General features: G+C 42.5%; 1 protein-coding gene across 1 annotated transcript in view; it reads right to left on the bottom strand.

The window, feature by feature from the left end:
* The window catches only part of LYPLAL1 (lysophospholipase like 1), a 155,485-nt gene that overhangs the window by 30,549 nt on the left and 112,630 nt on the right, over positions 1–12,306 (bottom strand). Inside the window, exon 8 of the transcript XR_005657384.1 lies at positions 1,921–2,016. The gene's annotated coding sequence lies outside the window, so the exon portion shown is untranslated. The remainder of the gene's footprint in view (positions 1–1,920; positions 2,017–12,306) is intronic.

Below are 12,306 nucleotides of genomic sequence, written 5' to 3'. Positions count from 1 at the left end.
TGGGGCTGAAGGAGCTGTGCTGTTGAGTGTGTTATCGGCCCCGAGTGTACCCTCTCTCTCCTTCCCCATTCATGAGGTCCGTCCGTATGGGTTCCTTCCTCGGTCCCTTCTCTGTGCCAAGGTTATACTTCCTGCCTCAGCGATATCAAGCTTGATTTGGCCAATGTAATATGAGCAGAAGTGACACGTATCACTTCCCAGCGGAAGCTTTAGAGCGAGTATTCTGGTCCTACCATCATTCTTGTCCTTCTGTCATGAGAACGTGAGGTACCAGGAAGGGGTCACTCTATTAGCCTGGATCCCAGAATGATGAAGACACATGGAACAGAAACTGGCCCACAGACGACGGGTCACATGAACAAGAAATGTATCTTTGTAGTTGTAAGTCACTTAGATTACCAAAACACAACTTAGCAAAAAGTAATATAAGTTGATACTTATGAGGACTCTTTCTGATTTCTCCTCAGCTATCCACTTTTCTGAAATCGGGGAAACTTTTTCATATTTCTAACACCTTTTTAAATATGAGATGCATTGTTTTTCAAACTGTAGCACATAGTGGAAATTTAAATATTCATTATTGTTTATTTTTTCATAAGATCTTTCTTCTCGCTGGCAGGTTCATGAGTTTGCAGCTATGATCTTTATTAAACAAGATTATGACTGAGTAGGATATTGGTTATGTAGTCAGATAGATCACTCCCACCATAGTAATATGTTGTAGGCTCAGCCTGAAGCCAAAAATGTCTAGATGAGGCCTTTTCAGTTGGAGGATTAACTAACCAGAACTGAGATAAGGCCGTATGAACAATATAAAAAATCTGGATTAAAATTTAGAATGTAGTCAATCATCCTGATATTTTTTTGTTGTCAACACACCCAACCTTTCGATACTGAAGTTTAAAGTTATCATCATGGACGGTCTTAACCACATTGCCTGAAAGTTTTTGGCTTCACTTGATAACAGCCGAGGCTCCCAGAGAAGCCATCGAGACAAAGATAACAATTTTCTAAGAATAGGGAGACATTTTTAACTCAGAATTTCACTGCTGTCCTGGGAGGCGCTGACCTGATTCCATTTATCATGGTCACAGCCGTGCTTCTGACTTGTCTGATAGTCCTTCTTTTATGACTAAACATGAAAGGAATTTTGGTTTTGTGGAATACTGTCGAGAAGAAAGAAGAGGGGGTCTGTTCTGGCACAGTTCCCAGTTCTAAGCTCCGTGGAGGTATCCAGGGAAGAGCTGTTATTAATTGAAATCGACAGTCAGATGAAATCGGTCAACTCCTGGTGATCCAAGGCTGTTTACTCAAGTTCCAGGCAACTCGGGTTGTCCTCTCCCTCTTGCTGGAAGCCTTCCCTGTGTCCTTTTGCTCTTTATTAATACGTCTACCAGGAAAGCAGAAAGTGTATGCCCAGCTTGGTTAAGTAGCTCAGGCGATAAGTTAGCAAGGAGAATGCCAAACCATTGAGATTTGAAAATTAGAAATTAATTTCGTGTGTGAAAGTGTGATGCTGATCATTAAAAATTGGCTGACAATCACTCACACGGAGACCCAACTGACCTCTTCCCACCTTGTCCAACTGATGATCACTTATTCAACCTTTAAGATAAGATTCCAGGATCACCTTTCTGTGAATCTTTTCCAAACTCTTAGTTAGTTGATGTATCCTTCTTCTGGTCTACCTTGGGACTGTCTACATACCTCCATCATACTTTAGCTACAACACTGCTGTATTGTGCTGCCTTGTTTTCAAAGATAGGAGATACCAATACTGTGACAAAATAATAAAAATAAATCAGGTCTCTGATGCAAACTATTAGGGTTTCCACCAAACACATGGAAAAGAATCCAAATAGGTTGTTTAAATACCTTTTGAATACAGAAACACATTGTTTAAAATTTCCAGCTTCTTACCTGTTGTTTGCAGTGGTTTCATATGGATGCAGCTTAAACAGTCAACTTGACTCTTGGTGGAATTCATAAAAATTATATTCCAATTAGCTCAGAAACCTAAAATTAAAGACAATATATTTTAGGTAACTCCTATACAAATGCATATATGATTAAATCCAAATAGACTATTTGATTATATTTGTCCATGAAAAAGGAAAGAATGATTCTCCTGTAAAAGTGATAATTTACTTTCTCTTTTTTAAATTCCAACTTCTTTGTTTGTTTGGTCAGCAAATATTTATTGAACCTATCCTCTGTGCCTGGCGTATTATGGGGTTTACACATTACCGAGGGAAAAAAAACTAAAAATAATCACAAAATCAAGATCAGATGGTGCTAAAATCTAAGTACAACACAAACAGCAAGATGAGGTTAAAAAAAAAAAATGCCCGAAAAGCTGTGGCCACTTTACAGTGACTGATTATGGAAGAAGGCATAGCTGGAGGAAGTCATATCGCAATCGATTCTGGAATCCTACAGAGAAGCTAGCTAAGGAAAGACAGGATCAGAGACTATACAGTGCAAAGGTCAAAAGGTGGGAAACAGGACGGATCATGGAATGGGCAGTATGTAGATCAAGGAAGTTAAGGTGCTTTTGGCTGCAAATAATACTCAACTCAACTGGGTCTAAACACAAATGACAGTGTTTATCAACAATCACACTTAAGACAGAGTTGGAATTGACTTATTCAGCTGTTCAATGACATTACCAAGAACCTAGGTCCTTTCAACATTCGATCTGTCGTCCTTGGCTAGGTCTCCTTGTGGTCACAAGATGAATCAACAGTTCTGGCCACACACCAACCGTGGACAAAGCAATGCTTAGCTGAAGAAGAGGTCATCTCTTCCCATTTGGTTCATTTTAAGAGGGAGATCTGACCAAAATGTTCCATCAGACACCCCCTGTGGCTCATTGAGTAGAATCATACCAAATTCAGGGCCTAAGCCAATTACTGCTCACAAGACTGGAATTATTGTCACGAGTTTAGAGCAGTCAGGATTTTCCCCCTAAACCATGTACATCCAGATGGTACCTTCACTGAGTAGGATGTAGTGTCAGAAAAAAAGAACACGTAATTCTCCTAACAGAGAACGGGCCAGGTGGGCAGGGGTTACACAGGGTCTCCCTCCGCAGGGCAGTGTGGCTAGGATTAGGGGAGCGAGAGAAAGAGCAGCTCGAAATGAGGTTGGAGAGGTGCCCAGGAGCAAGTTTATGGGGGGCTTTCTAAGCCCTGGTAAGAAGAATCGGTTTCACTTATTCTGAGTGAAATGGGAAGCCATGGGTCGGGAACGACATCATCAGGTTTGCATTTTCAAAAGCCTGTACATAGATCAGCACCATCTGATACAAACATCAAGTGAGCCACATAGGTAATTTTCAATTTTTAACAGTGACATTAACCAAAGTAAAGAAAAGGGCAAAAATAACTTTCATGTGTTTTATTTAACCTCTATCCCACATATATCACTTCAACCTGTGATCGATATCAAAATCTATCAACTGGAAATCCTGTCAGTTGTGACAACATGGATGGACCTTCAGGACACTGTGCCAACTGAAATAAGTTAGACGGAGAAAAACAAATACTGCACGGTATCGTGTATATGTGAAATCAAAAAAAAAAAGAAAGAAAGAAAAAGTCAAACTCTCAGAAACAGTAGAAAAGTAGCTGCCAGGAGCTTGAGAGTGGAGGGAATTAGGAGAAATTTCCAAGTCCCGGAAACTTTTCCATTTGAACGGTAAATAATTAAAAATTTTAATTTAGTTTAGTTGTCTACATGTCTAGTTTACCATGTTGTGTAGCAATTGGCTATTGAGTGAGTTGCATGGAAAATCTTGGCAGGGGTGCTGACTTATTTTAATGGAAGGAGCGAGGGACGCGGCTTAGAATTATGCACACTCTTTTCTTGCTGTGTGACCCTGGGCAAGTCACTTTCCGTCTCTCGGTCTCAGAACAAAGAGGTTGAAGAAGAAGATCTCAGAGCCCTCAACCTACTGTAGCATTCTATCCATCTATCACAACAGAGAAGAGAGAGTTTTCAGAGGATTAACATTCCATTTTGGTATTCCTCCATCTGTTGCTGGTTTGAGAAAACCGGCCACAAAGCTTGCGTGCTCATCTCTGTAAATGATGGAGCGATTAACTGCTTTAGGAAGGTAAGATTTACTTCTCAGAAATAGAAAAATGGACACCGAGAGACTGCATTTGCCAAAATGAAATGCTTTTAAAATCACAGGTTCTTGCCAAACTCCATCTCTCCAAGGTTCGAGTTCTCTGTTCCCCCCACCGTTGTCATAAATAACACGAATAATAATTTTCCCTCAATCACAGCTTCCTTCTGGAGCCGCTGCGTGTTACCACCGGAAAAGCGACTTTTCTTATTTCTAAGAAATAAGGCTTTACTGAGAAAGCGCCTCGGATTTCTCGGACATCAAACCCATCCTCGCCGGGCAGGCTTTTTACAAGTGAGTTGCTGAATGCGAAGGTCCCCAAAGCCCGGATTTAAAAAAGCCGAGGACAGAGTGCATGGCTCAGCACATTCCCGCGTTCCCTGAGCAGAGAAGTGGCTTGAGATGTGCAGCAAACTGGAAATGCGACGAAGCACAAGCGCCCTAAGGAATAAAGCTCTGCGGGCAGCTGCTTTGAAAGAGAGGCCGGCTCGATCTCTCTCCCCAGTTAGGCGCTTGCAGTGAAAAGAAAAACACCTGCCAGATAAATCACATTGCCGGGCCCGGGGAGAGGTCAGAGGCAGTGGGGTTTGCATCTTCCCCTCTTTCTGGTCCAGGCGCCATGGGAAAGAACACGGGGCACTGTGGCCTACCCGCCTGTTCCCCGTTAGACAGCGAAGGGCTGGTGGTCGTAAGCCAGACAGGAAGGAGCCTTTGCTAGTTTGTACCTGCATCTGAGATCATGTCCCACACGTCTGCATGCACACGCGTACACGCACTTAGCAAACATCCCAAGCGAAGCTGTTACGAGAGAAACGTGCTCCTGAGTATTTTGTTGCCTGTGCAGAAGGGGGAAAAGCTGGATTTAGTGACTAAGGAGTCTCCATTATTAGAACGTTTCTCTTCCATCATGAATTCTCAGTTCGTGTCTTAACCACCCTCTGCCTGTCTTCTCTTCACGAGGTAGAAGGGACGAGGTCAGAGAAGCTCGTGCCCACCACAGAAGCCTGTCTAGACAGGGCAGTGGTATGCTTTTTCTCTGGCCATCAAGGAGCGTGCTCTTGAAGCAAGGTCATCGTCACGCCTTGATGTGAAGGTAAGTGTCCACGTGTCTAGCCATGCATATACCAATCTTTTTCTCTCCATTTTCATATATCCAACAAATATACTAGAGAGTTTCTCTGCCTGGGACTTTGCTGGGTGCTGGAAAATGAGGAAGAATAAAAAATAAAGAGAAAATTGTCTCTCCTGGAACTTATGTTTTCGTATGGGAAACAGATACATTTTTTCAAATGACACTGAAAAGTCATTTCTTATACCAACGCCTGTGGGTACAAATGAGAATAAATGTTTGGAAGGCTAAACTCATGGTGCTGTGATTCTGAAGAGAAACACTCTCAGAAGAGACGGTCTGATCAATAAACTCTGCACGAATAAGAAGCAGGGATAACTTTATCACCAAGAAAGTCTCACCACGCAAGTTTTCCAGCTCTATTCTAAAAGCTCACTATGCTTGTCAAGGCTTCAGATAAGCTTTCAAGATCCTAAACTTGAACCTGGTGTGTTTCGCAGTTCCCCTCCTGCTACGCAAAGCTCTCGCTGGCTACGGTCCACTGTCAACAAGGTTCTCCCGGTATTTCTTACATGTGGAGAGACAGGTTGACAATCCTGACTGGATTTTCCAGAGTTATCGTTTGGCGTTGTTTTGGATGCCGTGAAAGTAACTGTGATTTATAAGACCTTGGGCAAACGGGGTGGCTGACTCTAGAGGGAGGAAGTTTTGAGGCAGCCGCCCTGCGTAGATACCCACACACTTACATTACATAACTGGAAGTCATGCCCAGTTCCAGTCTGGTGGCCTTTTCATAACCAGCTTTTATGTCTTATGTGTAGAGTCTGAAATAAAGGCGTCTTTGACCACCAAGCCACAGAAATGATGCTTTTGATGCCAGGTATGTCAGGTAATAGAACATTTTGGACTTGCGTTTTTTCTTTACAATCAGTTTATATTCCTTCAGTGACATTTTCATGACTTTTGTGTGTCCGTTTGTAGATTTTTTCCCCCCTTGCGTTAAGTATGCGCGATGTTATTTGTTATGCACTCCGTGTTTGTTTTAAGAAACTGGATCGTTAAATCCACATCCCACGTTTTAGCAAATGACCTTCAAGTGTTAAATGAGGTGAGGGCTGTTATTTTTAAGAAGAAAGGAAAGCTTTGTGAAGGACCATACTGGGCGAATTTTGCAGTATCTGCTTCTGTCCTTCCCATTGTTCATAAGAAAACTGCCTGTCTGATCTCCAAACTACTGGTTTTTTTATGCTCCAAAAGAGCTCAAACCCCCATATAATGAGGCTGATGTAATGGGGGGAATAGTCAAAAAGCAGATAAACCCCTGCTGTAAGAAAACACAGTTCGCTTCATGTATTCCTTAAGCGTCTAGGACTACGGTGACGCTCGGAGGTACTGCCACGCTGCTGAGGTAAGCACAATGCTTCATGATGACCTTGTGACACCCACAGCATGACGGTAATTAGCCAGAAATGTAAATGGTAGCTCAGCACATCCCTTTATTATGTTCGAAGTGAGTTTAATTGCCAAGAGTTTGTTTTGCTTGTGTGCTTCCTGAAGTATGAGGTAAGATTTCTCCAGCTGGAAAATCCCTTATTTTTGCTGACTTCTATGGAGTTAATAAGGTCTGAGCCTCGGCTTTCGCTTCCTGCCCTAGTTTGCTGCCACTGACGGATAGCCTTTATCAAGGAAAATCCTCATTTGGTAATGAGTGGGAAGGCCCAGTGTGCTTCCTCCTAACACTGTTGGTATGAGAAATAAGTGATCACCTGTTATCAGCCGGGACCTAGAGTGAGATGAACCAGACGTCTCACAGAACACCGAGGATCTCGTTACTGATGGCCGAGGTCTCCTGCGCACCTGAAAACAGGCTCTATCATAGCTGCCGCTTTGCAATAAAGACTTAATGGGACGCATTTCACCCTCTTTTGATAGGTTATTTCATTCCCTGCTCATCCATGTACGCAGGTAGAGTTGGAAGAAGGCTGTTTTAGAAGTTGGAACTCTCGCACCCAGTCGAATATATGGATAAAAGTTTTACTCTCTGGTCTCTCCACTTCTCATCTGTGGGAATATGTTTTTCTTTGGAAAAATAAGCGGATTGTTACTGTTTTCTTTGGGAATCCACAGTCCCAATTTTCAGTAGGTGCTCAGGAGAAGAGAAACAGCATGCTGGTCCTGGTAAAGAAACGAGCATCCTTCCGGTTATGCAGAGTGACTTAACTCCTAAGGTGACCCTGAAGCATCCCCAAACTCCCGTGACGTTCATGCTTCAGGTGTCGCCTTGGAAAATACAGGTTGAAACATGGCTTTCGGAAAGCGCGTGTTGTGTTTGGAAGCTGTACGTCCGTGTGCGTGTGGGTAGAAAAGAATGCTTAAAAAATCCTTAACGATCTATTCGATGCCGCGAAGTTCCCATAAAGGAGAAAGACGTAAGTATCAGTACAAAGGAGATGGGGCAAAGCAAGAGAGGAACATGGGAACGAGGAAGAGTGGAGGAAACCACCCTACAACTGCTGCTGGAAATGTGGATCCACACCCCTCTTTCCTTGTACTTGCTCTGAAGAGATGGAGAGACCCATCGAAACAAACTCAGGTCAGAAACGGCTCACCCAGAGGCACAGTCCATGCATTTGTCTAGGGCAGTGCCTCCTATGGGTGGGTCCCAGACCAGGGGACCCAGAGCTCTGCAGTGTGACCTTAAGCACCGCCTTTGGCATAACTCCTGCCCCAGAGGACACCCAGCCACTGGACCCTCCCCGGACGCTGCTCAGTGATAACGAGCATCCACTGGGCGCTCCCATGAATTGTAAAGGGTCCAAAAGCCATGCGGAATTACGGTTCCCTGCCCTCGACTTGCTTAGAGTCTGCACTTGGATTCTCTGGGGAGCAGAATCTGAGATGAGGGCAGGAGGTTGACTGGGGAGAGCCCTGGAGAACACCACCTGTGGGTCAGGAGCTTAGGAGCCAAGATGACCACGCAGGTTTTCTCAGATTGGGGTGAAGACAGCAGGACTTTATACCTGCCGGTGAACCAGTCACTGGAGGCAGGTGGTCTCTAGAAGGAGCCTGACCTTGGGCGGGGCAAGCTTCTTGGGACACAGGAAGTCCCAGAGAGGGCCTCAGCTGGAAGCCATCCACAAACAGGGGCAGGTGGGGCACCGCCACAAATCACATGCAGAAGAATGGCAGTACCAGGGCGGTGCACTTCAGTGTTTTCTCCCGGGGACTCGAAGTATTGTAGGAATTCAGACGCCGAGGAGTAAAGTGAGCGCAGGCGTGATCAGGGGACACCTCACGCGGCAGGCAGTGCTGGAGAGCTCATTTGGAAAATGGGCAGTTTTCCGGTAGCTCAAAACAAGGTGGGAGAATTTAGGGAAATATTAACTACAACGTGGACAATGCAAGCAAATGAGCAAAGGTGATAATCAGCTTGGCCTGTTAGTGCATTTAACAGAATGTTGAGAAAGCAGGAGGTATATTGGGGGAGAAATGAGAAATGAGCTCGTCTAGATGAGATGCCACAGAAGAAAGGAAAGGCCGTGGAGAACTTTGGCGGAGATGTCATCATTTCCATTATTCTTTTAAAATTTAATATAGTTGGTATACGATATTATATGAATTACACTTGTTTCAGGTGTACAGTATAGCGATTTGACATTATACCTTACGATGTGCTCATCTCACTGATTCTAGAATAACCTGTCACCGTGCGAACGTATCATGATATTATTCACTCCAGTCCCCTTCTAAATTGTTTAATCTCTTGGTATAAAATTGCTCATTACGTTCTTCTTTTTGACTTTTTAACGCCTGTGGTCTCTGTAGTATTATTTCTTCTTTTGTTAATAATTGGTAAGTTGATTTTCTTTTTTTCCCCTTATTAGTTCAGCCGGAAATTAATCAATTTTAGTGGTTTTATTCGTTTCGTGGATTTTCTCCATTATTGTCTGTTTTTTTTCAGTTCATTGTTCTCTTTTTTTATTTACTGTTTTTCACTCTAGATTTAATTTGGTCTTCTTTTCCTAGTTTCTCAAGGTGGAAATTTAAATAACCAATTTTAGACCTATTTTATTTTCAAATATTATTACTTAAAACTATACATTTCTTTGTAATTCGTTAATTCTAAAGACCCTGGGGTCCCTATGTCCTTTTCAGAGGTCTGCAAGACATACATATAATATTATATATTGTTATGCAGAATACATACAACATGCTAATATATCATAATACATAGCAATACTATATATTATATGTCATACAATAATAATAGTTATTTCCCCTGAACAGCAGACATTAGAGGAGTTTCAGACATATTAACCTGTATCCACTGGAAACCACTTTAACAACTGGAGTTCAGGGCTTGTGTGTCTTCATACGTCTCACAGACCCTACTCATTTCCAGTGACTTATGTCAGAACCTTTCTCTCTACTCCCCTCGCTGAGGATGTTTCGTTTATCTGCTCTTGTCACGTTCTGAATTCCATCCTGGGATTCAACCCCACCTCCAATCTCCTAATTTTGTTAGAAAGAAAGGCAGACATTGAGAGCTGTAAAGTTCTGTGAGCTTTGACAGAAGCATAGTGTCAGGTGGCCACCATTAAAACGTGGTACAGACGGTTTCGCCAACCTGAAGGGCCTCGTGCTTCTCATGCTTGACCCCTTCTCTCCGGACCCCTGGTGGCTGCATGGCTTCTCACTCCTACCACCGTTCGCTGTGCCCAGAAGGCCACATAGATAGAAGTGGCTGCTTTCACTTAGCGCTCTGTGTGTGAGATTTATCTATGTCCTTGCTTGGCCCGAAGGCACAGTCACTTCATCGCTGAATAGTATTCCGCCGAATGGGCAAACCAAGGTTTGTTTAGTCATTCATCTGCAAAGGACATCTTGGTTGCTTGCGGTTTGGAGTGATTATAGATAAAGGTGTTATAAACACGCATGCGGATGTTTATAACAGATGTCTTTGCATAGGCATGTCTTCAAATCAGTTGGGTAAATATCTAGGAATGTGATTGCCGGATTGTGTGGGAAAAATACGTTATGCTCTGTAAGAAACTGTCAAACTGTCTTCCAGAGTGGCTGTGACATTTTCCATTCCCATCAATAAGGAACTGTACATCCAGATTCTGTTGATCCTCATCCTTATCAAAAATTACAAATGATCGACAATGGGTGGTGGCACCTCACATTGTTTTAATTTGCATTTCTCTAACGACATATAATATTGAATATTTTTAATATGCTTACTTAGCACTTATATATCTTCTTTACTGATAGTTCACGTCAAATCTTTTGTCTGCTTTGGTTTTATCCCGCTTCGGGTACACTGATCTTCTTGGATCTGTGGTACATTGCTTTCATCGAATTTGTAAAATGTTGTTATCCTTTTTTCAAATACCTTTGCCTCCATTCCTCTGCTTCTGAAACTGTATCACAGACTGCTCGATATTATCCCAGGGGGCACCGACGCCCCACTCATTCCTTTCTAGTCCTTTTTCTTTCCGTACTTTAGTTTGGACCGTTTCTACTGCCCGATGTACAAGTTCAATGATCTTTTCTTCTTCGGTATCTAATCTGCTGTGATATCCATACAGTGGATTTAAAAAAAAATTTCAAATAGTATCTGACTCTAGAAATTTTTTTATTATTTCTCTTTTTCTCTTTATTATATTTATACTTTCCTTTAAACACTTAAAACATATTTAGAATACTGATTTTAAAGGCTTTGTTTCCAAATTTCATTTTCTGAGTTATATCTTGGTCTGTTTTGATTGGATGATGTTTCTCTTGCTTATGGGTCATTTTTTCCTATTTCTTCACAAGTCTAGTAATGTTTTATTAGATGCTAGAAAAAGCGATTTTTGTGTTGATGAGAGTTTGGATTTTGTTTTCTTTCTTTTTTTTTTTTTAAAAGAGTGTGGAATTTTATTTTGACAGCAGTTAAGTTACTTGAGGGAGGCAAGTTTATTCTTCCGATGCTATTTTCAAGCTTTGCTTGGGTGTGCCTTTACCCTAGAGCTAGTTCAGCTTACTCTGAGGTATGATCTTTCTGGGGTCCTACCAAATGCCTTCAGTGCTCAACAAGGCGCCGCTACTCCAGTTAGTCGGAAGACAAGTGCCACCCAACACCGTGCCACTTTTAGAAATTGCTCAGCTTCCTACAGTCCCCCTTTGTTGAGGAGTCATTCTTTGCCAGGATTCATGGACTCTCGCCCTTTGCAGGACATTCAAGCTTGGTTTTCAAACAAACACATGAGGAACCTTGTGTGGATTTCTGTCTCTACTAAGCTACCTCATTCCTGGTACTCTCTGTTCCACAAGTCTCAGTAGCTTCGGCCTCTCTGAATTCTCTGTCCCCTCTGCTCAGGAAGACCATGATAATTCCGCTTTGGTTTCCCCATTCCTGTTGCAGGATCTAGTGAATGGCCATGGGCAAAAATCTTGGATCACAGAAAGGTTTTGTTTCATTTCTCTTAGACAATATATTCTTGGGCTGACTGCTTTTCAATGTCTTAAAACTGCCGTTTTATATATTTGGTCCGATTTTCCAGTTGCTTAGAGCAGGATGGTTATTAATTGGTACCAATTACTCTAGCACAGCTGGAATTACAAATAAACTTTTAGTTGTCATACTGTATGAAAGAAGGAACGATTGAATGTTTTCGGTAAGAGCAGTGGCTCGATAAATATTGTATTTGAGAAGGATCGGTATTGAGAAAGATAGATTCATCATATAGTGAACAAACTAGGATAAGGAAAACCACCTAGGTAGCGGTAAGTCAAGCAGGATGAATACAGCCCACGCTGGGCTAATGCTGATGCCCATGAACACATAGGTCCAGGCAGGAAACTGTGTCTAGAGTTACTGTTCAGCGGGGCTCAGACTGGGGAAGTACACCTTGCTAAAATGCTGCCGGGACGACACCCGAAGGGAGCATTAACAAATGGTAAAGTTTACTGAGCACCTACTGTGTCTACTGTGTTCTAAACGCTTCCATATCTAATCTACTCTATTTCTCAGAATAACCCCGTGGATGTTATAATTGCCCAGTAATAGGTAAAGAGAACAAGGTGCAAAGAGATTAGGTAACTGGGATAAGTCAAGTCA

This window comes from Pteropus medius, unplaced genomic scaffold, assembly GCF_902729225.1.
Source record: "Pteropus medius unplaced genomic scaffold, Ma_sr-lr_union100, whole genome shotgun sequence".
NCBI classification, from domain to species: Eukaryota; Metazoa; Chordata; class Mammalia; order Chiroptera; family Pteropodidae; genus Pteropus; species Pteropus medius.
This window is presented reverse-complemented; position numbering and strand designations above follow the sequence as displayed.